This window comes from Pogonomyrmex barbatus, unplaced genomic scaffold (genome assembly GCF_055798465.1).
Source record: "Pogonomyrmex barbatus isolate J1 unplaced genomic scaffold, ASM5579846v1 scaffold8, whole genome shotgun sequence".
Classification (NCBI taxonomy): domain Eukaryota; kingdom Metazoa; phylum Arthropoda; class Insecta; order Hymenoptera; family Formicidae; genus Pogonomyrmex; species Pogonomyrmex barbatus.
In genome coordinates this window covers 5,218,121-5,242,313 of record NW_028297182.1, presented here as the reverse complement: position 1 = coordinate 5,242,313, position 24,193 = coordinate 5,218,121, and the positions used below count along the sequence as shown (strand labels likewise).

Here is a 24,193-nt window from a genome sequence, read left to right as displayed (position 1 = left end):
AAATCGGACGGAATTAATAGAGCACATATTACGACATGTCACCATAAAATTCCTATTTTGCAATTGCGCCTGCGCCTAGGGAAGAGAGAGAGAGAGAGAGCTATTATATGACATATATTTAATAATCTTAATGAAGATCCTGATCGAAGCATTTGGATATGTAATTATTAGCTATTACCAGCTTATATAAAATTAAAAACAATTACGTCATTAAATTTGTGATATGTGCTGCCAGAATTTCTACATAAAATTACTTTTCGCACGTTTTGTTTTCTACACATGGCGAATAAGATTGCACACTTGAGTATACTGGAAAGATTCGATTTATGATTAATTCATGGTGAAGTAAAAATACAAATTTTTTTTTTTAAGCAGCTTCATACAATAATTTATAAAATTTAAAAATTATAAGAATATGACTGAAAAAGAAACGAAGGCAATATTTTTACAACATGAGATATGATACTTGGAATAAAAATTATTATTTGAAATGTTGAATATGGGAAACAATTAATGAAAACAAAATCATGAGGAAATAAATGATTCGATTTTTTTAAAAACAAATCTGTAACGTCGATTAAAAATGGATTTGCCTTGTAGCTCAGGTCGTTATGATAAAAAGAATATTAGTTCTTTTCGTAAACAAAGGTACAGTAGGTATATATTGTATGTAATAAATCAATTCGAACGAACAACTGTGATCCATAATGTCCAAAACTCCAGAAATGTTGATATTAACGAATTCCTTTCTTCTGACATTTGCTTCCGCTTTCGACATCTTGTACCTCTGTATCAGATACGATACGGGTACAAGTTAATACAAGTTTGAGCACGTGTAATATTGCACTCTTGCGCAAGCGAATAATTTCTTACGTAACAAATTTAAGAATATTTTAAGAGTTGTATTTTTTAAATCAAAACTTGCGAATATATAAATGCACATTTGTATGTTTACCTATTTTTAATCTTAAAAAAAAAAAAAAAAAAAAAAAAAAAAATACTGGACTTTTAAATCCATTTTTACTTGAGTAAAAGCATTCGTATTCCAATAATGCGAACAATCGGATTAAAAACTTAAATATTTTTCAGAGAATAATCCAATATAACGCGATGATTGGAATGGTAAACTTTCGGCCATGATGGTATCAAGTATTGCACTTGTATCGAACAGCAGAGATAAACGGGAGAGTTTTTCAACGATCGTTTCGGAATTCAATTAAGAGATGTATCGCTTGATTCATTGTTGACCTTTCAGTCAATACAGTGAATATTATGTTGCGATAAGTTTTATAAATGTACTAGTGATATCGTAAACGTACTTCTTGACTAATTTAACTGATTCACGTTCGTACACCGAACACTTCCATTAAAACGTGCTGCCTTTATCGTGCTTATCCCCTTGCCTCACGATCCGCCCACGACAATTTCACATATCTTATTTCCATGAAGTCGCAAAGGAAAGAGTGTGCACGTCGTGAGAATTTCCACTGTACATCGTACAATGAATCCACTTAAATACAAGACATCCACAGAATTATATATTACACATTGATCCATATACATGTACAAGATGTTTACTCAAATCCAAAAAAAATTCTCTGAGAGTTCCTTAATCTTTAAGGCAATTTGTTAAAAAAAGTAAAATAAAAATAATTTTGAACATATCTTACAAATAAATATATCTTTATTGTGAGAAGTCTTTAATATTTTCATAAAAGTTTATAAACCATAAAATAAAATTAAGAATCACTCAAGTTTCAATAATTAAATTTGAAAAATGTTAAAAGAAACTATAAAGATCTTATAAAATCGTTGTCATCAATTCTGAATATTGGATTAGTGATAAAATCAGTATGCTCTGATAATTACAATGGATGGATTCATTGTTATTATTAAGAATGCGGTAAAAACTCTCCATTATAATGTAAAAACAAAACACAGAAGAAACAAAAAAATTTCAAAAAAATTTCCTGATTTTTCAAGGCAAATTTCCTGAAAATTCCAAGTTTCCCAGATATATATTCCAAGTAGTAGACACTTTGATATATAAAATTATTTCAAAGGTTTCAAAAGTTTGTCCGATATTAATTGAAGAAACAATTTATCTACCGTTATTTATAGATAACAATTAATTTTATTATTCATTGATATATATATATATATATATATATATATATTAATTTCTCACACAAGTAGTTTTCTAATATTTTAATTTTGTGTTATAAATGAAAAATAACTCGGAATTTTCATTAAGTAAGAATTTCGAAAATTGATCAAAGAATTCATAAATGAAAGGAATGACGCACTGGAACATCCTGTATATCGAAGAATTCTATGCACTTGCATCGCGCATTCTACACACGCGCGTCACCGGTATTCTAATGGCAACCGGCGTTTCCCAAGCGTCTGAGTTGTGTCTTCGTCGTCCCATTCGTTTCTGTTGGCCATCGTCGTTCGTCAGTTTCTATCCCTTTTTCTCTCTCTCTCTCGCAATCGTACGGTAGAGAGCCTTTTACTTTGCGGAGTAATTATCATATTGACAGTGACTAATAACCGAACGTCAAATGAAGAGAGTATTTCTTCCGACCGTCCGACGTTCTATTCGTTAATTCAACGTATTTTCTATGCGTGTTATTCGGACAAATTACTCATATAGTGGTTTTATGCAAAAAAAAAACGATCGCTTTTGACTGACATTTAACGCTTCGCGCGTGAAAATTGAAGGTACATCGAATCACCGTTTCATTTCGATCATACAGGCCGAATCTGGGTCTGATTGCGTTTGAACTGGTGCAATTCTCGGTCGAAATATTACCGGAACAATAAGATAAAAACCTGTTCTCCGTAAAAATCGTGACAAAAAGATGGCGCAAATCGCGCGTAAAAATTTAAGAAATTTCACGATATGAATACGGCATTATATCGTGTCGAGGGAAACAAATTAGCGAAACCGAACAACAGATAACGACATTGCCGTCACCGTTTCTCTATTGTGACATGGAGACGTGACTTATACCTCCGCCGGTCGACCGAGTTGCGTAATGGCAGACTTATATGTATGTTGGTCAAGGCAATTGGGTTAAAGCGCTCATGATCAATGTAAATATCTTAATACTTTCACGTTTACACAGATTCCCATCGCATATGAATGCTTTGAGAAAATACTTGTTCAACTCGAGACAAGGTTTATATGTAAAATCGAGAAACGAAATAGTACTTTCGTCATCGTTAGTAATATAATAATGCACTAATTTACTTATTAATACGAGTGATAATTTTAAGTAATTTCTATCATATGTATTTATGTCTTAGAGAATTTCTTTTGAAGTTACAGATTGAAGTATTTTAAATAAATCATTGACAGAAAGACATTTATACAAATTAAATGGGGATTAAACTGAGGGATCGAAACTAAGGGAGAAATAACGTTTCGTTATTGAAATAAACAACTATCTATTTGTCTTATTCAACTCGCTTTTTATTATTCACAGAAAGCGCTTCTAGGATACCAGTTATAAAGCGTGAAAACATTACCCGCCAGTGAAAGGAAGGACGCGTGTGCAAACGGGATAGCAGTCTTTCTTTCTATGCGCCGTTAAAAAAAAAAAAAAAAAAAAAAAGGCTACAATATCGCTGATCCGACAGTCGGCAATCCGACAGCACTCGTGCTCGCCGGGATAGAGCAGTTTTTTTTTTTTTTTTTTTTTTTTCAAACCCATCCCGATGTTGTCGATCAATCGAAATCGATAGGAGGGCGGACGTTGGAAGTGGGACTCGAGCGAAATTACGGCGCTATCGAGAACACATTTAACGGCGCTGATCGAAATTCTAGTGCAAAAGGCGCTAAAGCGCCGGCCCGCATCGGCTTGCAGTGGCTACCGCGTACAACGCGCACTCCAGTCGCTTCCACTCGGCGAGAAGTGCATTTGCAGAGAAAAAGGAGCAGCCATTTTCAGTGGCCGCGGCCTTTGTACAAAGTGCTACTCGTTTCCTGCCGTCGGTTCTACTCAACCGCCCCCTCGCTCTCGAGGGCAGAAAAGAGAGGTGGCGATTTCGCCGAGCGGCGGAAAATCCTCGGCGAGATGTATCCAACCCACTTTTCCATGATGAACGCGCCTCTCTCAGTCGGAATCATTATTTATGCGAGATGTTCACACGATTTACGACGACCCCGCGTTCCGAAGTGGATCGATATGTTTTTTTCTCGCCGTATACGAGGGGAGGGGGGGAGGGGAGGGGAGTACGAGAAGCTCGAAGCGACGTTACATTATAATAAATATGACTACATTAAAAAAACATATCCAGTCATGTAAGCTGTCGAATAAATTTCTGTGATAAATTTATTCACGCACGCGTTAGCGTCCCCGGCTATAATATTTAATAAAATTCTGTGATAAATACGAAACGAAGAATGCTTCGGAGATACGATAATTCAAGGGTGTCAATCTTGAATGACGACTCACGTGGCGTCTATGTTGTTCTTTTCTTTCACGAAAAAGTTTTCATTGAGATTTTCAGATATTTTTTAGAAAAGGATATCTGCGTTTTTTAAGCAGAGCAGAAAGTGACTTGCCTATTTTCAGCACGTGCCAAGTGGCACATGGCGATTTATTGTCTCTGCTTGTCAATATGGACGGCGCGGGCATAGTGAAGTGCATTACGCTGGCATCGTAGTTGAAGTAACGCATGAGGGAGCAAAGGTTTATCATTTTATCGTCGTTCCATAGGATGCAGCGCTCCAATGACACGTGAGAAATCTTGGCGCAGTGCTCCACGGCATCATTACGGCCCATATATAAAAAAAAAAAAAAAAAGAGGAGAAAAAGAGATGGAAAACGAGCAAGCTATATATCCGCTCGGAAAATATGAACTCGAGATCCGCGATAAATATAGATCACGGTAAACGTGATAAATTGCAAGACACGTATATTCGTCGTGAAACTGAAATTTCCATCTCGCGTAAGGGCGTCGTAATATAATAGCTATATTATCACTATATCAAGCACAAAATCTTTCCTCATTTTTTTTTAATTAAGCTTTAATAGGAGACATTCTCATTCTCTCTTCGTCACGATAACGTTACTTGTGTTTTTTTTTTTCACCGCTTATAAGATATTAGAGGATATATATCTTCTTAATAGAAGATAAAAGACTCTTTATAAAATTTAATTCTAAATTAATGACTTTAAAAATTCTTTGGATATAACATATCGAGTATAATATTTTCTAAAATCTCGATTATTGAGGTATTCCTGTAAAAAGAAAAAATTGTAGAAAATGCGATAGAAAATAAAAAGATATTTTTGACATTATTATATTAAAATGTATATTTAATACAAAAATCTATCAAGAACGTTATCATCAGGATTCAGGTAATATAATAGAACGACAAACTTTAATAAAAAAAATCGGAAGCGGCCGAGAATCGGGGAAGACTTCGAAATGAAGTTCTCGGATAGTCGATTTCTCAGATATGCGACTCAATGCGGCAGGAAGAGAGGGGGAGGGGGCTGCGAATGTCATGGACGATACGTCCGTCGTGACACGTGACGCGAAGTTTCGTTCCGAGCGCGCGTTACTCGGCTCTTATCGGTTTCCCCGACACACAAGCGGTTGGAGCCGTTGACCCGCCGTGTCTCTGCGAACCGCGTGCCTACACGCGTGCACGCACAAGAGGCAGATAAGTATTCGTACAGATACGCCAGTGTTTCCAGCCAAGACGGGCGATAGTGCGTGGTTGTGGGCATGATGTCGGGTATCTGGCTGGACTAACGCCGGACGGACGACAGACCTTCCTAACCAAGTAAGGGACAACGCAATAACTGTCAACTCGGCGAAAAGGCACGCCAACGACCGTGACGTGACTTTTATGTGTCGTCTAACGTATATCGAATGACGTCGTCCGTATCATCACGAAACAAATATTGTCCACGAGGCTCCACGAAACTCGATTATCTTGGGGGCGAAAGTCAAATCTAAATGATGATTCCACGAAAACTATTAACAGTTCGCATCGCGGATATAAAATACTAAATATAAATTTAGTTTTTGTGATAACTAGAATAATAAAGATATAAAAAAACTGAAAGTAAGCAAGTGAGCACAATTTTAACTGATTTATTTGCGTGTTACGTGTGTCGCTAGAAAAAACTTGAGGCATAATATTTTTATATCACTTAAAGGTATTAGAATGGAAATACTGAAAGTTATAATTTTTTAACTTTACTTAATTCTTAGTACTTTATACTAACGTACGACCGTATTCGGATAGGACAACTTTGGCGAAAAATTTCAGAAACAATCGTTATTTCATCTTCGCGTTACGACGTTATTCCGAGACGTGTAGTCATATGGCATTAAAACTAAGTAATGAGACTTAAGAAAGGGCCTGTACTTTGTTTATGACGTGATATTATTCCCGAAGGATACTTAAGGGGACGCATGGGTCTTCACGTACAAACTTTCCATGGGAATAGAGGCGGCGCCGTGGCCACGGAGACTCGTAAAAAGAGCCGCGAGCGCACGTCTTATGAGTTTTAAATCGTGAGTTATAACGGAGCGAGAAGCTGTTTAGCTCTCTGGAAGGGATCCAAGCATTATCTCGAAACATTCGTTAGCCTATTCTTTAGCCGATGTATAATCGATCTTATATAATTAGAGAAACGAAAATGAGAGAAATAAAAAAAATACAGAACTGATATAAAAAACATATTCCGTTATTTTTTTTTTCAAACGGTATAACATATTGTTTAATTTTTGTTTTTCTAAATAAAAAAAATAAATAAAATAAAAGTTGGTTTGGTTTGTTCATGATATACACTATTTCCATAATTACTTTGCGAACAACTTCCAGATGCTTTAATTAACTGGCCTTATAAATTGTAGTCCAAACTAATTATATTACCAAGTTTGTTTTATAAAAAGGCTTTGAATCTCACTTAAAAGCATAAACGCTTATTATATAGAGTCGGTCCCAATTAAGGACGGTATAAAAGAAAATACATTGTACAAAAATTTTCTTATTAAATTTTACTATATAATAGTAGAATACGAATAAAAATAAATTTTAAATAAATGCATAATCGTTGAAAACTTGATTTGTTAAATTTGATATTTAAAACATTTCTTTTTTTATTTCAAAGTAACGCGTAGTATCTAATGGCACAGACATTCATAAATTAAATCAGCCGAGGGAAGTAATCTTGTCTGTCTAATTATGCGAAATCGGTCACTAGTGGTGTTACCGAGAGTTTGCGGTTTGTGGATTGTGCGACGACACACCCGCAATTTACGTTCAACAACCGTGCTGCTGAATCAGAAAAAATAATTGTGGGGAAATGGCACAAAGAGAAAAGATCGCGTTTGCACAATGATTTTCGTACATATGCATATATTTTTATTACGTACGCAATGTCAATCTCGTTGTTTTGCGTGACACAAAAAAAATGCAGTGTATGCATTTAAAAATAATATTGGCTACCGTGGATAAAACAATTCACGCGATAAAATGTCACATTTTTAATTGAATTTTTATGTACAACATTAAAAAGCATTAAAAGATAGATTACTTTTTAATGAATATAAAAGTGACCAATCATTTGGATTTAAAAAAAAAAAATAGAAAGAAATTTCGAAACGTTACACGATTAGAAATTTTTCTGTTTGTAGACAGAGTGAAGTTAAACTTAGGATGAATCAATGAGAGAGATTGTGAATGATCGTTGCCTGAAGCGAACGGAAACAGCGGCGTTTAAGATTTGCCAAGGACGAAGTTGCACATTGAGGGGCTGCGAAACAAAGATTACAAGTTACTCTTCTAGCTGGAAGTCCCTCGAGCTGGTTCAACCTGGCCGACTCCCTTAACTCGTAACTTTCGTTTCGCAATATCACGAAACAATCCTTGTACAACACCAGCGTGACGATAAAATTCAATATTAAGAAAAATGGATTTTCTATATATATATATATATATATATATATAGACCAATTCCATTAATTAATGTCAATTTGAATGCAATTTGATCATATGTCGAGCTTTACGAGATAGAGAATACGTTTAATCACATCTAACTTCCATTAATATTAATAGAAATAACGCGATAATATATCTTATATGAAGGCGAGCGTATCAGATTTGCACATTCGAAACAAATTAAATTTCCATCAGTCGGAAAGTCATGTTTTCGAGCCAAGAAATACGATCATTTAAAACAAGGCATCAAGTGATTAATGCGAAATCTTCGCGCGAGAAAATTGAAAAAAGACAAAAAAAAAAAACGACGGAAATTGACACAAAGAATTAATAACACAATTAGCATTCTGATAAAGCATCGGTGAGCGAGATTTAATGCTCATGCGGGTAATTACGACGTCATAGCGAAGGCAGGGTAAGATAAGATTTCCCCCCGTGAGAAAAAGATTATCAATGTAAATATCGCCTTAAGAATGCGGAGATGCGCGCTCGGTCGCGCGATTCGCGATATTCGCGAGTTCTTGCAGAATGTTTTTTGTTACAATTACACGGAACGTAGCGTTATCCTATTACCGCGAGTTAATTGCTCAAACTCGCCAAAAGGTACATCGGAGTTCTCACGATAGCTTCGATATATTAAACTTACAAACAACTTGCAAACAGATGAAAAAAAATCGATAAGTTATTTTTAAAAGTTAAATTCCCCCAATCTTAAAACTCAATCTTCAAAAACAAAAATATCGAATTTTAATAGTTATATAAAATTTAAATTTCCAATATATTATGACTTTGTATCCTCAACAAAGTTTTTAGTAAAACGGGTTTCGTCGTATTTTTATTTTGGTAGAAGACATTTTCTGTAAAATGAATTTTATTTAGAAAAATCTTAATTACATTCATGATAACGTCAAAATACAGAAGGGAAACTAAATAAAAAAAAAAATTAATATCGTGATTTTCAATTATTACAATGACTGATTTATATCACTTGATTTATTATTTATCATTTTTTTGCGATCAAAAGAGAATCGTTTTCAATGGACAGACTGGTCGTTTATGCTGCAATTTCAATGTCAATACAAAAATGATCTTTATTCGTGGCCAACGGCCCTGAGTCTCGTGGTCATCCGTCACAACATCCTTGTTAAGAAGAAATTTCTCGTTCACGAGTAGTTGTAAAGACTCCCTTGATGTCGGCTAGCAAAACGCGTAAACGCTCAGCGTTCTTCGCTTAATAAATCGGCGGGAGGTATGCGCGGACGCTCAGCTGATCGAGCAAAAACATTCGAGCCTCCGTTCGCGCGGTTGCAGGTAATTCGCGAGATCAACAAGCGCGCCGAAAGCGGTTTGTCGCGATCAATTTTCGTTAAAACAAAAGCAATTGAAGAACAAATTAGCCCCGAGAGATCGAGAAGGAAAAGATACGTGATACTTTAGATATCCCACGTATTATCATTATCATTATTATCATTTATCATCGTCAAGATATCATTTCAACGACAACGAACAATTTTAATACATAAGTTTAATACGAGTTACGAGTCGAAATTAACGCCTGTTCATACAAATGGGGGGTATTAATCAAGTGTAATTATTTATCGTTTAACACCCAGCAATTTTGTAAGAAACTGTAGCGTGAAATAACATAAGCGCGATAACGCGTGTGTCATGGATATTACTTCAAATTACTGTAACTCGAGCGAGCGAAATTACTATACGTAATATTTTAATAGTATACCGTCGAGTAATATATCGCTACTTGACAATTTCGTACGGAAACACATACGTATCGTCGAGATATCAATGTTTCGCATTCTTACGGTGCAGAAAGGAAAACAAGGATGACGAAGACCTCGCGATAAGAGCACAATCGCACGAACGTGGTGAGGTGAAAGCAACGCGTTTAATTGAAAGACACTTCCGGCCCCCCCCCCCCCCCGGGTATATAATGAGATTCACACGTGTGATTCGCGATTGCAGATGCACATGTGACGCGTTTGTGCCCGCGAACTTGGTACTCATCTTCCCATTTCTGATCGTGATTCCTTCACGGAATCGATCAAGGTTGCCGGCAACGAGGCCTCTCTTATGCATGCCTTTTCTTGCCGTGCGCCGTGAAAACGAACGGTGGCAAGTGGGTCGTTTTGTGCATAATCGTACGGCAAACATCTTTCGTGATACTTGAAAGCAGCGTTACGGTTCGCGTGGATTTTTACCGGCACGGGACATTTTTCTTCCTTCCTTTTTATCGCGGCCGATCGACGATAATATTCGCGATTCCGCGAGGTGTATGACGCGAGAGAGTAGAACGCGCGTGAAAATGCATATTGCAACCTGTGACCGTACGCCAATTGTGTTACAAACGCACAAGGGGACGCACATGCATAAAAGAAATCCCGATTGGCCTCAACCGCGACCAGGGCAACGCAAAACGTTATGTATAATGCAAAATTAAACTCCGTATGTCGTGCGATACGTAAATTCAATACAGTTTGCGACCCGTAATTACTTCATTTACACTTTATTTACCTTATAGGAGTAAAAAAAAAAAAAAACAGACTTTACGTACCTATGTTTCAATCACGCAACATTCCAGATGAAATAACATTGAAATTAACACAAGTGCGAAGACAAAAATACGTAGTGTAGACCTTATTTTTAAAATAAATGAATTATCATTTATTTGAGATTTATTTGAGACAGTGACGCAACCAAAGCCCGATGCACGCTACACCATGTACCGTTAGCGGACACGAAAAATCTCGCGGACTCCGGAAGAATCGCGGCGCGCGACTCAAATTCCGCGCTTCGCTCCGCACATTGGCCCCCGTCGCCGAGAGAAAAGATATGCACTAACCTTGATCGTCGGTCCAGTTTCGAACGCTCACCCCCGCGTCGTGGGCCTCCACCTTGCGCTCCTCACCTGCGACCGGGCGTAGACTCGTCGACGACGACGACGACGACGACGACGACGACGACGACGACGAGGACGAGGAAAAGGACGACGATACTGACGTCACGTCGGGATGTCGGGACTCGACGATGATCACGCGGAAAGGGAACCTTGCCCTTTCCCTCGCCGCGTCCACGTATAGAACAATTTGTCTCTCTTGCAGCGCGAAAATTCCGGATCTTCCTTGAATTATCCCCCCCTTCCCTCCGGCCGCGGAGTGCCCGCTCTCGCTTGTGCTCTTTTTCTCTTTGGTTTCTTTTTTTCTCTTTCTCTCTCTTTCTCTCTCTCGTTCCCTCTATCTCTTTATCTCGCTTCCTATCACCGTACAATATACGGAAAATGGCAGACCTACTATACTCGGACGACCAATGCTTGCCAACTCGCGCACTGACACGCACTACTTGACAGAGCTCCTGCGGAAATTACGTAGCGCAGGTGTCCTCGCGCGGCAGCGACGCGCTCGGAGCTCACTTCCGGCGGTCAGAGGGGTCACGAGGAACGGTCGTGCACTACCGTCGGCCGAGTCCACGTCAAATTCGGGGAAGAAACCGTTCACCAATACGAATCGTTGTTTACGACGCGACACCGCGTAGGTTCTGCAATTGGCCCTGCATCGCGTTGGCATCACTGTATGCAGTTGACTGTCGAGCGCGCGCGTCACTGCCGACTGCGTCGCGAGATGGCGACAAGCGGCAACTTCAGGTGGCGCGCGTCGCGTCGATAGATCAGTTCGCTGCGCTGCGCGTGTCGAACAGATCGCCCGTTATAGTAGTAATTTTCTCGATCGATCAAGCGAGAAATTTAGTTTAATCTCGGACAGTTTCAACATCTGATATGCAAACGATTAATTATATCTATTCAAATTACATTATCTTTATGTAGGTACAGAATATTTAACATATGTTAATTCTCGTGCTTAAATAGAATAATTTCATTATTTAACGTTAATTACATCACAATTCTCTGCAAATTTTTCATTTTCATTTTTTTCATATTGTAACATTTCATTTATATATATATATATATATATATATATATATATATATGTATATATATATATATATATATATATATATAGAGTGAAGAATTACATTGGTATTTATTTATACATATGAAATGATAAATGAAAAAAATACATAACACTTCTCCAGTCATTAAAAACGTATCTCCAAGAAGTACTGGTAATGTATCTAGGGCAATAAGAAATTTAAAAATAATGCTATAATTGATAATTTTTTTTTAAATAAATAATTAACTGATGCAAAACTATTTAATATTTTGGAAGTCAATTTTGTCTCAAAACTTTTATAATTATATATGATATTGTTTCAATAAGTTTCGAACAAAGTAGATAATATATCGACGGAATTTTTCAGCATAGTAACTATCTTAATTTTTATTTTACTTATTTCTTATACATATAAAGTAGAATATAAAATTCAAAATATTGAAGTAGACATAATTAATAAATTTTGTTTGTTATTGAAACTGATTATAATGTAAAAGGTTATCGTAAAATAACTGATTAATTCACTCCAGTTCTAATAGATGCCACTTATCGTCGGTTTCTTTACTTCATATAATATTCTGTATTATTTTTTATAATAATTATTTTTTGTATTTTATAAAATAATGAATATGTCTTAACACGCATATATATTTATGCAAAATAGTTCAAAATATATAAAGCAATAATATGTTATATGATTGCGATATCAATGGCAAATTATTATAAACGTGACAATAATTTAATTTATACTTTCGCATTATTTAGATTTATGAACGAAAATTGTTAAATGCAAAGTAAGACTTAACACATCAATTCATAAATGATATTTATAATTATAATACAAGAACATGAAAAGAAATCATACATATGTGTATAGAAGGCGTTAATACGCTAAAATCAATGTTTCGTATTTTGTCATGCGAGATACAGGCGCGATATTGAATTTGCTTTACATTGAGCAAGTGACTGGTTACTCAGCTGACAAAATGGAGCATGCAGAATGTGTTTGTCAATGCTGTTTAGGTATCGGAACGTAATCGAACCGGAGAACCTCAGGGGTCTCAGACATAACATCTCGTACCACGAGCGTCCTTTGTTAAAGTCTTCTCCTTACATCTCGGTTTTCTTGCTTTTCTTTCTTTTGCTTCCATTACCTCTCAAAAACTCGATACCTATGAGTTTCTGAAGTTTTATTGACTTTTACAATAACCTGTTTGCACAAATCATAACTTGATAGAATTTTACGTTAAATACTACGTCTCACAGCTTATTCAAAGTCCTCTTTTATTAGCTATATAATGTAATTTCTTTCCTCTGATGAGTAGAATTAGCAGGATCGCACAAATATTAATAGGAATGAGTCAATCCAGATATCAGTTTATAACTCGCATTTTCTAATTCCCTTCAGTTCGTAATGTTGCATTTATTAACAGAACTGCGATATATATATATATATATATATATCAATCTAAATAGCTTAAAGTTAATATTCATTCGATACATTAGGAGAATAGTTTCTCTTCTTTTCCGTTCAATCATAATGAATCCGTTTATCGTACCATCTGCATGAACGTGGCATTACGTGGCTGGAAGATACAGAGGCGAGTGACCGGGAAGAGTAGAGGGGGTGATGGGGTAGCAGTAGGGGTTGACTTCGTGTTGAACCTTCGTAGCGCCTACTGGTCGCGATGGTCATTTGTGGGAGCTGAACCGAGTTCTCGGCGAGGGGTAGAGTGAGAAGGGACGAAATGTCTCTTGTGATCCCACGACGAGATACCGGACACGCTACAGCCTTCCCCCTCAACCCCCAAGTGATGTCCACCGCGACACGCCATTCCCGCCGGAGACGCCGAGATTGTCTTCGAGGGGGGTGTGCACAAAAGAACGTACGCGGGTACACGAGGTACTTTTACCACGGCCGCGGAAAGAATTGCCTTGACACGCAACAGCCGGCTGTGCCTCACGAAGAGGAATATTGGCAAACCGCTCGTAAATAACTTCGCGTTTAACATCGTTATTTATGGCATCGCGTATACGATTTACAAAACAAACGGACTGACAAATTAACATTTCATGTGGTCCGACCTAGTCGTCAAATATCATTTGCGATGTTAATGCGAATTGTTATTAACTGGCCTTAGTCCGTTGTTGAATATGATTCTACATCATGAATCTTTTCGAGGAATAACTGATTTCTATGAGTAATTAGATATAGTAAGCTTGGAATCTGCTCTATTCTTTTATATAAAATGAAAATTTAAAAGTATATTCAATATTGGATCGAATACTTATTATAAATCATACGTTCGTATGACATACGTTAATTCTATCTCTTCTATTTTTTTATATGAAAAGTTCATTAACATATTGAAATTGTCAAAATTTTATCATTTTAATTTTTTTTTTAAATAGATAATCAAAAATATCTTATTGTTATTAAGAAATATTATTTATTTTTATATTGAAAGATATATTTCCGGTTTGTCCAACATGTTTCTTTATAAATATTGAAATTGTGTCTCCTACAAAAAAAACACTTCTATAATATCAATCTCTTTCTAAGAAAATGTTTTTTTTAACGGAGATGAGTAATGTTTTAAACGAAATACAGGCGAAACGCGGGGGTTACTTTGCCACCCTTGATGATTACGCGCTGACGCGTCATAACGTCTTGTCAAAGGTTCTCGAAGGCGTGTGAGTTACGCGTGATTGTACGCGCGACGGACACGCGACTTCTTCCTGTCGTGTATCTACCTTACGCTCTCCTTCCGCCTTTTTGCCTATCTACCATCAAACCTAGTTAATATATTCATTTTTTTATTCTCGACGTAAAGAATCTCGCTTTGTCATAGTCTCCGGAATACTAATATGTTTGTCTATGTTAAACATTGGAATTATATCATAATAATTAATAAATAGTTTTCTTTAAATATTTTCATATTTGTTGAGAAAGTTATTGGTGGGTTATGTAAATAAATGTCGGAAATCCAATAAATATACAGAAAGTGTTTAGCAAGTGATAATCAATAAAATCTTAAAAGATTACTTAATTAACCTAAAACTTAACAGAAATGTTTAATTACGCAGATATCAACGCAGATATCGTAATAGCTCGTAATTAAAGAAAGATGGAAAGGTGGATTTTTTTTAAGAAAATGTCGATTGATTGAATTTGCAATATTTCGTTCGGATACTCGATCGTCACTAACGCCGTAATCGTAATAAAGAGCAGGAAGGCCATATACCGGTCACTCACAAGCAGTATGATAAGCGGTGCACATACTTGCCGTGAGTACTCGCGGTACTCACGCGGATATCGTGTAGGGCACACTCCGGTATCAACACCGTGAGACACGGCAACGCAGCTACTGGACATGCCACCGAGATCACCGGCCCGATATATTGCCCGCTCGTATTTATGGCCGCCGAGATTTCGCATTATTAGAGCCATTTACCGTTTTCGCCCTATAATATCGCGGCATATGCCCGCACCGAGATTGCCGAGAGGCGCCTCGAATCGTGAATCGTGAATTTAAGGGTCGATAGAGGCCGAAGGTAATTTCGGAAGACTTAGAGCCTATCAGATATAAGTTACGTCTTAAGCCCAAGTACCTTCGACCACGATAGAGTGTAAAAGTACGAAAAAATTATTTTGTACGTGGCCGGCGTATTTAAGTGGCCTTTATGTCACCGATTTAGCCATTAAAAATTTGTATAATAGGTAAATCTCCATTTTAGAAAGTTCGGAATAAATGTGTATTTTATAATCTGACACGATAGTTTTATTAATTTGAATTTACGCGGTTTATAATGTTTTTTATAAAAATATGAAAATTTTGCAATATACATTTTAATTTACAGTAAAAAAAGGATGAAAATTGATATGAATTTTTTCTATGCTATATATAAAATACTAAAAATTAAATTAAACAATTGAAGATCGAAATCGACTGTTCAATAATATATATAATAGCCGTGTTGATTATGTATAATGATCATGTAATTGTCATGCTCCGTATTTACCGTACATCGGATAGAATTAAAGGTACGAGGTTGGTTAGTAATACACTACTATTATGCACAATTATATGTCGTAAATTTTGAGTTCGGTAAGTTTATTAGGGCGTTGTTACACGTGCCGTATGGAGAAACCGTGTGGAGACTCATCAGCTTTTTACGAAATGATGACACTTATTCAAACACATTATCAAATAATGACCACCCACGATACGCTCGGCCGTGACGATAAAATAAGAAATCAAATAAGGGTGGTATCCCTTTATGACAAATTACGCTATTACGTGTCTTCGCATCAAGCATTATTTTTAACCTTTAGCATGATAGCCATTGAGCGATAATTTCTTATTTGTTTAAAATCTAAACTTTTTAATTATTGTATATATTAACGAACTTTTATAAGGCCTTATTTATTAAATATTAACTGATAAAGTATTATGTATTCGTCCTTTAAATACGATATATTTTTCATTTACATCTGTAATTATTGAATTTTTCCTTAAAAATTTATTTCATTGTGGCACATTGCGAGCGAACGTTTCAGCAAGACTACCCCTAATGAATGGAAGTTCAGCGACAGTCGCAACGATAGGAGGCTCGGATACTGACAGGAGAGACCCGAGAAACCATCCATTCCTGCATTAAACCACGTTATCGCCAGCGTTAACATTCGTCTTCCAGGATGCATTGTCCTGCGATCCAGCTGGGGCAAGGTCCTCATCCGTCTCCCATTCAGGGTCGTGGGTCTCGACATTTCCGAATCTCCGAGGCGGTCCATTGTGCTCGGCCCTCGTTGCTCTCCAGCCCTTTCCTTCTCCCCTCTCGTCCCATGCTGTTGCCCTACCTTCTCTCGCCCTCGTTTCTCCTCCTGTCTCGCTTTAACTCGCTCGAGTCTTTATATCTCTGCTCCGTTTCCTCGGCCGTCCTCTCTTTCCGTGCTCGGAGTCCTCTCGTCCAGAGGTAATACGGTGCCTCGAGAAGCACCGAAGGAGTGGATCGAGGGGGGTACGCTCAGTAGATGGGGTTTTTAGGGGTGGCGACATAGAATCCGGGAATTCGTGTCTCGCGGGGTAGTCTCGGCAGGAGCTCTATCGATTCTCAACCAGACACACCATCCTCCGAACATATCTCGCGCGATATCCCGATGTGTAACTCGTCAGTGTAAAAGCTTCAAAGTTGTTTCAAAGTAAGCAAAACTTTCACCGTATAATTGTGTACATTGATAGAGTTATAGCTGTAGAAATTAATTTATTGTTTTACGGTACCGCAAATGTTTTGATACGATATGTAGAAAAAGTGACTTCACGATATGTAGAAAAACTTTCACCAAAAAAGTTCAATAATTATATCCAATATTAAAAAATTGGATATCTAATATTTAATCTACCTCAAACCTATGAGTACAATGAAAGAGAAATAAAAAAATAAATATAAAAATAAAACTATCGTCGCCGTCAAGGAAAAATAGAGCAACCGATAATCAATAAATCTTTTTCTGTGAAGTACTCAAATATCGCGAATATAATATAAATTTGTAAATGGTATACTTGTTATGTTTAATCTGTTAATTTTTGGAAAAAGATATTACTCATGTAAAATATAAAAAAGATATAATTACATATAATTTATTAATAAATTAATATAATTTTGAGCGATTTTTAACTTTCACGTATGTACGTATCATATTCGATTTGAGAATAGCAAAAATTCTGTATAATGCAATTATAACACGTATGATAAATTTTATACTTCTTTCACATTATTTATTGCCAATTATATTTGTATATCTACATATTTGTATATCTATTTCCATTAAGCTTTTGTTTCTAACATGGGGACGTCAATTGGAGGATTGTAGAAGTAGATTGTGGGAAACGACGATGTGAGTATCGAGAGAAGGGAAAGAAAGGTAAGAGAGGACCGCAATATCACAACGATAAATCCATCGAGAGTTGATCAGCCGACACTCTGCACCCAGTGCACGTATTCTTGGCGTATCCACTTGGCGTGACCAGGCAGGAACGCCATCTTGAGGGTTTCTTCGCTCCACCTGCGAGGGTGATTCTTTATTGTTTCAATAAGCACGGCACAGGTCCAGTCTTATTAGCGAAATAAACCTCTTTTAACGGCGCTGCCGCGCTCCGTTTCTCTCTACTCCTCTTCTTCTTCTTCTTTTTCCTTTTCTTCTCGCTTCTTCCGCCTCTCTACTGCTCGCGAAAGACGCACGGGAGTCGCAAGTAAGCCTGTGGAAGAGGAAAAAGCTTCTCCTTGGTGAAGACGAGAGAGATCCGGCGAGGATAAGAGAGGAGCGGAAAGGGACCGAGGGATTCTTGAAAGAGTTCTCTTTCAGAGGAGTCCAAAGAGAGAATCGATAGGTTTTTCCGCGGGTTTCCATGGAGACCGCGAGGCGAATCGGACTGTACACGCGATAAGCGACGAAGACGTGGAAAGAGCATCGCCGCAGTGGCGTAGCGCCATCCCCTTTTTCGTTTCCCGCTGCCTTTTCCTGTCGACGAGATTACATAAGTTCCCTCCTGCGCCGTGCGCGTACAATAAGACCGTTTCGCGTCACAAACGTGATGCCACGAATGAATGAATAAATGTAAGTTCACGTAGAGATACCATCAACGACATTTACCGAACCCTTTTTAGAATTAAACATTATGTTTACGAGCTACAATACAGGCAGCTCAATTCTTTTTTATTTAATTATTGATGATGATGATGATGATTTATTTTAATTGTTGATGATAATTATATTTTATTTAACATATTTTTATGAATACAATAGAAGTTTTGTTTTGTACAATGTATAACAATGTAACAAATCTTTACGGTGATTCTAATTAGCGTCAATAATGACGGTGAAAAAAGATTTTAAAAGGTGAATGTCGACCATTATAACCGCCTTCGAAGAAATTTTGCAGCTGGAGGCGAATCGGTTGAAAGTCCACCTGTCAGGTTCCTCCCATTGGACCTGTGGTCTTTTCTTCTCGATCTTTTTCTCTCTTATAACAGACTGTGCGGATTTTTGGTGTTGAACGACGTCGTCCAATTCTCCTAACTGCCCTTACTTGCCATGATCGCCATTAGGTTGAGTACAATCGTGTTCGAGGCATCGCCAGGTCGGCCATTTTGCTAAGATCGTTTCTCATCTTTTACGATGTTCGACACCGTCGCTTGGTCACCGTCGTTGCCGCGTGTCGTTTCAGCCCCGCGAGAAACAATTGAATGTCCCCAGGTTTATTTTCGGAAGCCTTAATTTAATTTTCGTCCCGTTGAGAGAACACGGGAGAAAGATGGAGAAAAAGAAAGAGAGAGAGAAACAGTAGGAAAGGAGAGCGAAAGAAGAATGGAACGAGTGACCATAGTTAAGAGAGACGAATCTTTTGTTTCCTGCCGCGTTTGTACTTTTAATGGCCTTTTTAAGTCACGTCGATCTTCCTGAAGGGAGAATGCTGATATCCACTAATGCAACTTGTCCGATAAATTGTACAAGTTACATCTTAAAGAAGAAATATATTTCACATAAGCTTTATACACATTTACGCATGACTCGACATCTAAAAACAAAAATATAAATCGTACATTAAAATTGTAGTTTTATTTAAATATCCTCTTTCTCACCCTCTTTTGTTATACCATAACCATGTTGTACCATTTTGTTATACCATAAATATGAATAGTTTTCTATTATAGATTGGTCCACAGAGTGTACAATATATAGGTATATGTATAATACAATTTAAAAAATTAAAGAATTATTTGGAAAGTTAAAGCAGCGCCAAATATGATACAGATTTTAATTTTTTAATGATTATTAATTTTAATTGTAAGTTGCTTTTTCTTAATCAGTGACAAAGGTTTATATCTGTTAAAAAAATGTGGGTGGTCGCTTACTCGCGCCTTTCATGTGTCTCTTTCATTAATTCTGAGAAATATCATTTCGAGTAATGCCACCCAGCAACTTGCGCATATTCTCGACGAGTCGCAATATCTGATGACTTCGTTTCCTCTTTCAAATTGGTTGCAGTTTATAATTTTCTTGGGATAAAATAATAGAGGTATGTGAACAAATAACGAAACACTTTTAAGACACGTAACTCTACACTTAAAAGAGAAAATAAATTTATAATAAATCAAAATATAATGAAGTTTAAATTTCATCTCAAAGTCAAATACATATAAATAAATTTGAGCTGATATTGAAATGCCATAAAAAAATTGTTATATTAATGATTTTAATGATTTTACATATTAACATGATACTAGCTCGCAATGTAATTATCAATTAAATGTTATTAAATAAATGATAAAATTATACGTATCCCTTTATACATCATACATCATTCTGTATAATACGTATAAAGTATCTTTTTTTTTTTAGATTAGACATTTTCTAATTCTCAATATGTCACAGAATATCTGTGTAAAGTCTGTTGTTACCGATTGCATTGCTCTCCTCTCAACATCCTTAACGACTCAGACTGAATGTTAAACCTGAGGTCAAACGGCAGCGGGTAAAAGACGAAATTCGTCACGAGCGGAGTGTCGGCTTAGCAGCAGCGATAGACCGGAAAGGTACTTCGCAAGCAGTGTCTCGCAATGTGTGTTTGTAGTAACGCGGCCCACCGCCCTCCCACATACCTGTCCGTAGCTACATGTACATGTACGACGGTCTACGTGTGTTTTACATACGTGTGCGTGTTTGTGTAAGTGCTACGTATGTGCTTACACAGTCAGTACGTGTTGGTGCGCGGTAGCTTTGCCAGGAGTCAGTGACACCTCTCGCATCGTCGGTGGCGGCGACTGCGGTTTCTGGTAGCCATGGTAACCACCTCCCTCTGCCCCTACGTCCTCCTCCACCTCCTCTTCCTCCTCTGCCTCCTGAGGGGACTCCGTTACCTCTGTTCCTCATCAGACTCCCCGTTCTCTCCGACTCCGCGCCTCTCTCCTCCGCCTCCTTTTCCAATTATCATACCATCTCGCTCGGTCGCACCCTTCGTGGATGTCACTGCATCTCCTCCTGCTCCTCCTCCTTCTCCTCCTCCTCCTCCCCCAGTTCCATCCTCTCCTTCTCCTCTGCCCCTGGCTTTGAGTTCCTTCGCGGAGAAAGACTGAACGAGAGAAACTCGAATGAGAGAAACGAGGAACGGAAAAGGAGAAGGAAGACCGAGAAGTGGCCACTGTTGCCAAGCCTGTCTCTCATTTCTCTTTCTTTTTCTCTCTTTTTCTCTCCCACTCTCTCTCTCTCTCTCTCTCTCTCTCTCTATCACTCTCTCTTCCCCTTTCTCCTTGTCTCTCTCTCTCTTCCTCTTCTCTCTCGTCAATGTTCCGCGTTGGATATACGCGCAAAGCTGCGCTGCCAATGCCGTTGACGTTGGTGAAGCCGACGGTGTGTATGAATAGATGCAGCACCATGTTACTGCCGCTGCAACGACCACTCTGCCGGTGCAGTCTCTCTCTTTCATCCTCTTCCTCGTCATTTCACCGTGTAATATCGCCCTCTTTCTTGTTCTCGACCGTGTCTCTACCGCCTCCCGCTTCTCTTCTAGCGTGTCTGCCATAATGGCGTTAGACCGTCACGGCGCCCAGTTATAGCGCGATGTACGACAGGATGTATGACTAACAGTTTCTGCTATTCTGGGAGACGAGCTCGGTGCCGACGACGTTAAAGGAGAATGTCGATTTTGTTCGGCGGTGAAGTTTTGGTAGCTCGAAACTCCTGTCTTCTACAAGCACAATTATTTGTACAATTTTATCGCCTTATATTCGATCGCTAGAATACTATATTTTTAAACTATAGAAAATATGTTCTTCTAATAGATACATTTATCTTCAGTCGATTATAATATAATATCGCAAATTTATCATGACATATAGCTCTTCTAAATTATTACATAAATTTATTTATTTTGCAGAATATTCTCCTTATTTGTTACTTCAACAATCGCGTTTTGTGTGCGAGAGAAGCGATGGAGAACACGATAATTTCTGAAGTCAAGGAAAGACTCCATTTTGGATAACAGGGTGCCCGCTGATACACAGACAGCAGAATTATTGTGGCAGCGCGCGCAACTGCGGAGATGAGCAGAGATGCTCCTACGGCTGGACCAACCAGAATCGGAGGATGCACCCCTCGATCCAATCCCGGCTGCGGGATGGTCTGTACGCACGCACACTAGCTATTCCAAAGAGTCAAGCCGGCACGGGGACTTGTGTGAGCGCAGGAGGACGGCTCTGATGAGCGAGGGAAGTATCGCGACGAGTGGGAAGATCATCGACCAATGGGGAGTCCCCTCGGCAGAGATAACGATGGGTCGAGTTATGCGTGAAGAGAATAGGGAGGTGAAAAGGAGTAAGAGAGTGGGAAGAGATAGTAACTGACATCGCGCCAATGGTAACCGTGGCATCCCTACACGGGAAACGCATTCACGATGCCAACGTGCAGCGAGCGTAAGTACATGCGTAATACGACATAAAAGCACATAGGAGATATTCTTTTTTAAATAATTTTCAGAAAAATATGTTTTATGATAATAATAGAAATATATAATGATTTTTAGCTTTATAATTATTTTTAAATTTATATATCACATAATATAACTTAATATTTTTCATAATATTGCCGATCAATATGTTTTTTTTTATATTTAAAATATATTTATATTTTTATCATAAAATTTTCACATTTTTTTTCCACTATTTCTCTTTGATGAATAGACTGCTTTTCGATTTACAGATTACGTGCGAATGCGAAACTCGTATCAACCTGATGTATCTTTTACCTCTTCAATATTACTCTCACCGCATTAAGACGTGATTTCGTCACAAGTAAGAAAAGTACTACTCGCGGTTTCCGGTAGAAACTTTTGAAAAACGTGAACCTCGAGTAACAGACACGTGAGTTAAAGTTGACGGTGTTTCCGCCTTAGATTTTTCGGAGGGTAGTGCATTTTGTACAGCGAAGAAAAAGAGGAATAGGAATGTGGACGTGAGATTAATTCGTTATACTTAATTGATAGATAGTCGGCAGTAAGAAAGCTCAACATGAAAGCATTTCGTATCTTAAGCAAACGTTACGAGCAAACGATACAAAGAACTGACGTTACATTTTGTTGCCGCGCTTTCCGGAATGGTATCAGCCAACCGGTATACGACGCTTCTCTTTCTGCCCATCTCTCATTCTCATTCTCTCTTCCCCTCTTCCCCTCCGCCTCTTCTCTCTCTCGTGGTAGAGAGGAATTGCGACCGAGATGGAAGACGAGGTGCGCGCGGCTCCTCCTCGGAGGATCAATAGAGACAGGGAGACGAGACCTCTTTCCTACCCTCCGCGTCCCCTCGCGTTGCTCTCTTCTCTCTCCTCCCTCATACCTAGGCACCCTTCCGAGGGGACCCTTCCTCTGACTCCTCTTCCGCGCTTCTACTTCTCCACATTCTCCGCCTCTTGCGTTGCCTCGACGATATTCCGCTGATAAAATAGAAAATGGAAATACAGAAAATCGTAAAATATTTAAATATGGATTATCATATTATTGCTTTTATCAGTTTTAACTCTCATATATATCCTATATTTCTATGTGTGATGTCTTTTCTTACGGTATACAGACATTGAGGTTTTATATAAAAATTACATATAAAAATTACATAAGTGATGCGATAAAAGTCTAAGATCAATATCAATATCAATTATGTCATTCGAAGAATAATGATTATCTCTTTTTTAGTAAATAAATATAAAATACAAGACTCTCATTTTTATTTTTTTTTTTTGTTAATCGAAATTAAAAATTCCTAATTATTTTTTTTATAATTTTCAATTTTAATTGCAAATGTTATCAATTGAGTCAGTCAATAATTAATATTCTTTTCTTATCTATATCTAAGAAATATGTAATACATGATGTAATACATGATGTTATTGTTTCAGCTGAAATTTAAATTGAGATTTTAAATATTAAAATTTATATCTGTAGAATTTTGGTTGTATTATGTGAAAGTCGTAATTTCTCGATAAGATCTGACATTATAATCAGTTTTTTTTAATTCGATGTTAATGAATTATACATTCGAGAAAATCTTTGTTTCTATAGTGGAAACGATATCACACGATATTTAGTTCTGTTATCGCAACTAGATCTGTACGAAGTCGAGTGTCGAGAGGTCATCGCAATCTCGTCATAAGTTCAATATATAGACGACGTTCTTCACGTTTGAAAATAAAAAAAAAAAAAAAAAAGAA

The 24,193-nt window shown here is 37.5% G+C and overlaps 1 long non-coding RNA gene across 1 annotated transcript; it reads left to right on the top strand.

Moving 5' to 3' along the window:
* The first annotated feature begins 5,441 nt into the window (after positions 1 to 5,441).
* On the top strand, positions 5,442 to 24,193 carry LOC148934728 (uncharacterized). The gene is made up of 3 exons (XR_016141073.1): positions 5,442 to 5,803; positions 21,873 to 22,407; positions 22,694 to 24,193. It is a non-coding gene; the product is annotated as an uncharacterized LOC148934728 (long non-coding RNA).